The sequence below is a fragment of the Aplysia californica genome, unplaced genomic scaffold (assembly GCF_000002075.1).
Source record: "Aplysia californica isolate F4 #8 unplaced genomic scaffold, AplCal3.0 scaffold00475, whole genome shotgun sequence".
NCBI lineage: Eukaryota > Metazoa > Mollusca > Gastropoda > Aplysiida > Aplysiidae > Aplysia > Aplysia californica.
The window spans coordinates 482,284-486,661 of record NW_004797745.1 but is presented as its reverse complement, the minus strand read 5'-3'; positions in this window follow the sequence as shown (position 1 = coordinate 486,661).

Sequence of the window (4,378 nt, the reverse complement as noted above, 5' to 3'; positions counted from 1 at the left end):
AATGTGTCTGTCTGTGTGTCTGTACGTCTGTACGTCTGTGTGTCTGTCAGTGTATCTGTGTGTCTATGTATGTGTGTCTGTGTGTGTGAGTGTGTCTGTGTCTTTGTCTGTCTACCTCTCTCCTACTCTCATCCCCCCCCCCTTCTTCCCTGCCCTCGGCTCTCTTTTTTCTTTTGACTTTGCAACACCAGCTCATCCACACTTACAAATAAACAAACGAATATTTTCATCTTTTTATCCCCCATCTAAATATGCACGACACCTCACACCCGGATCGAACCAAACGGGTAAAAATCGCCACGACGACGGCACGATGCACGCGCACATAACATGCACGGAAGTATCAGAAGTTACACGTGAGCACAAAGCTACCGTCAGACCCCACTCTGTCTCTGGCTCTGTTGACGGTCTATTTACGCGAGCATCGTAAAACAAACAGGTCGTAGGAGAACTTTGTCCTACAGCTGTTCGTTGTTTATTCGGCTACCGAACTGAACCCTCATGTTTTCCGTGTGCCCATTTTACTCGCGTTATAAAGGCTTATTTCTTTCAGTGCTATACTGGGTTGAAAAAGTGCACTGTCGTAGGTTGCAATATGAGAAGCGTGATCTTCGTTTTTGGTTGTTGCTGTTGTTATTGTTGTTGCTGTTGTTGTTGTTTTTGCTGTTGTTATTGTTGTTAAAATTGTTGTTGTTGTATAATGCCCTCGTACCTCAACGTCTGCTAGAGATGCTGTCAGAGCACTGCTGACGATGCCGTCACAACACGCCTCTGTTCGCTCACGGTCAATGCAGGCTTGGCTTGCACTACTCACGTTCCTCTGCTGCAATGGTAGTTCTAGCCAAGCTGAGGACTGATCACTCAGAATAAATGTTGTCCTGTTTCTTTTTCGTTTGTCTTCCCCGCTTCCCGTACCCCAGTCCCCCAGTCCTTATACTTTTGATTGTCTATTGCCTCATGTGATAAGGCTAAACAATTTTATTTTTCTCGTTTTTACAATTTCGAGCAGCTGATGGCCTCTTTGAAGGCGTTTTTTTACTTCTATGTTGGGTTGGACACATGTTGTGTGTGTCTGATCTCTAAGACTTGGAGATATCATCTCAACACATTATTGGACATTTCGAAGGCGGGGCACTGTAACATCCCGCCCCCCCCCCCTTTTTTTTTAAAGAACTGCAAGTCGTCGCCCACTTTTGTTTTTGTGGGTAAAATTTTTTTGGGGTAACTTTTATTAATTGTTTTGTTGATGGTTCTAATGCAAATCTTTAATACCCGTGTGTTAGACGATTTCTAAATCAACCGCGCCTCAGAATTAATGCTCCCTGTTGAAGAAGAAGAAAGAAGAAGAAGAAGAAAAAGAAGAAGAAGAAGAAGAAGAAGAAGAAGAAGAAGAAGAAGAAGAAGAAGAAGAAGAAGAAGAAGAAGAAGAAGAAGAAGAAGAAGAAGAAGAAGAAAATACACAAACTTACCCCCCCCCGCCCCCGAGAATTCTATTGTCTCTGGCTTAAGAGTGTTAGCCCCATAAGATTCTTATCGACTGGAAGATTGGCTCGTCGTGTTTCTTCAGTTTATGCCGCCTTTATTGGCTCTTGTCACCTAGCTCTGACGTCACATTACTGAAGGAATTTACGGTAACTTTTACAACATACATGTACATTCTTTTATTTCAGAAACACGAGGAAAAAAGACTGGAGTGGGGATTGGTGGATTAAAGGGCTATATTCTTTTTTTTCTACAAATAGTAATAATGAACAAAAGAACTAAAAGTAAATGAACCGAAAAAAACACACAGGCAAGCGCTTGGAACTTCAATCTAGCACGCACATAGCGAATTTGGTGGATCGCAGAAATCTTTTCGCAGTGTACGAATTTTGCTATGTATTCATTAAAAATACAAAGACTAGAAGCCTACATGAAAGAAAAGAACTGGGACTTACAAATCTGTTCGCTACATGTGTGCTAGACGGTACGTGTATATCATAAAATGCCGTGACACACACACACACACACACACACACACACACCCACCCCCACACACACACACACACGTACACACGCACCCACACTTTATACACATAGACACATACACGCACACATACACACACACTTTTTATACACAGACACAGACATTTTCTCACTCACACATACGCACGCAAAACACACTCACACACAGGCTCGTACGCACTCACGCTCGCACGCACGCGCAAACACACACACACAGACACACACACACACAAACACACACACACTCATACAAGCATACCCACACTCGAGCGCGCCCACACACAATCAACAGAGACACCAGCACAAAAAGCACCGACGCACAAGAGTACAAAATGTAGGAACCGAGTGAATGGCTTATTCCAGGGCAACTTCATAAAGGCCCGCCCATTGCTGCTACAATGTGTACCTAACGTCTTTGGTGGGAAGTTATTATTGATTTTCAGCCCCCCCCCCCCCAACAAAAACAACAACAACAAAAAACAAACACAAAAAACAACAGGTCTGCCAATACGTCTTTGGAGACATGTTTGGGTGGCCTGGGCTTTTTGAATAGTTGCAAAATTTCCTGCATTAATAACACAAAGTGATCCTCTTTTCAACAGACGTATGGGTCCAACGGACGAATCAAATCCGCGATGGAACCCCGCTCCTCCCTCCCCTTTCCCCTGTTATACCCTTTTAATTTTAAGGTGGCCCCTCTCAAGGCGCCTTAATAATAATATTATGTTGGTTATGGCAGCGTGAAATTATCACATGAAGAGTACAAATAGCTGCTCAAGGCGTAATTTTATGGAGCAAAAGTGTACCGTGCGATTTTGCTTTATAGCTTTATAGGTCTTTACAACGCCTTAAGAAACATGGAGCAAAAGGAATTGGAAGGGGATTGGGGGGGGGGTGTGGGAGGTCGTGGTTAAGACTCTTCGTTTTTTAACCTTTGCTGGGCGCAGTTGTTCCAAACCGCGATGTACTTTAAGCTGTCACTTCATAGGCTTTTATTCCAAAGGGACGAACTGGGACAACAGCCCTTTAAAAGAGAGTAAATGAGGTACCCCCCCCCCCCCCCCCCACCCAAAGCACTAGGGTCGGGTGAAGAAGAAGAAGAAGAAGAAGAAGAAGAAGAAGAAGAAGAAGAAGAAGAAGAAGAAGAAGAAGAAGAAGAAGAAGAAGAAGAAGAAGAAGAATTACAGCTTTACTAAAGTGGAATGAGCATTGTACCAAAGCGTTCCGCAGTATATCATGTCACAAATTTATTCCCCACTGACATAATGAATTCCGAAACGCATTTTCTAATGATAATGTTACACATGCAATTTCATCAAATATATTATAATATATTATGTACGCCTGTCCGTGTTCGACACATAATTCTGTCGATAAAATATGAAACAAGATCAGCTCTACTAAGATTGTCAATGATAGACCTATAAAGAGGATGTATACAAAAGCAGAACAAAAACAACAAAAACAACAACCAAAAAAAAACCCAAAACAAAAACAACAACAACAAAAGAAAAAGAGAATTGACTTCTCGGAAGTATATACATTTGTAGTCCACGTTGGAGGTCCCTCGTCCTACAAACATTTGCAGTTTTATAACTATGAAAGCTTTGCTGAAACAAGACCCATGATAATATAATATGAATCTAGCATACCGCAACGTCTGTGATAAAGAATTCATACTCTGGTCTAAATAACTCGCAAGCAGTCGGAATCCTGGGCGGCTGAATCAATACATGTATAGGCCAAAACGGTTTTTTGGGGGGGCTCAGAGAATATAAAAAAAGGACCAAAGTTCCCCGTTCTCCCACTGACGTCACCATGGAACCTTCTGGACCTTTAGACAATTTTGTTTTATTCACCAGAAGATACTATTTATTGTAACCTGGCGAGACGTGAAAGAGGTTTCAGTGGCAGAGTGGTACCGGTATACAAACTGTACAGGAAATGGAGCCCTCGTTCCGAAAGTACATTAATCTCAGAATTAATGTCCACATTGGATGGGGCGGAATGGACAGGCGTTAAAAACTGTTTGGGTAACCTAGCTTCAGAAACTGATGTGACTCTTTGTCACCCGAACCATACATAGCTCGGTATGTTATGATTTTGACGAATGCCCGCAAACACTTTCGTATATAAAAAACAAAACAATTGTTACAAAAATGTACCAAGATATCAACCGGCTAGTCTATCTATCCATTTGCACTAAACGGAGGTAGAGAATAGCCGAGCGTGGGGCTGAGGATATTACATGTGCAGTTGTATTTATATCCTAAATGTGTAGTATTGGTGGGTGGTTGGCGGGTGCTCTGGTCTGGTGTGCTCCTTCTTTCCTATCAAACATCTATCGTCCTTATCTCCCCTTCTTCTTTTTTAT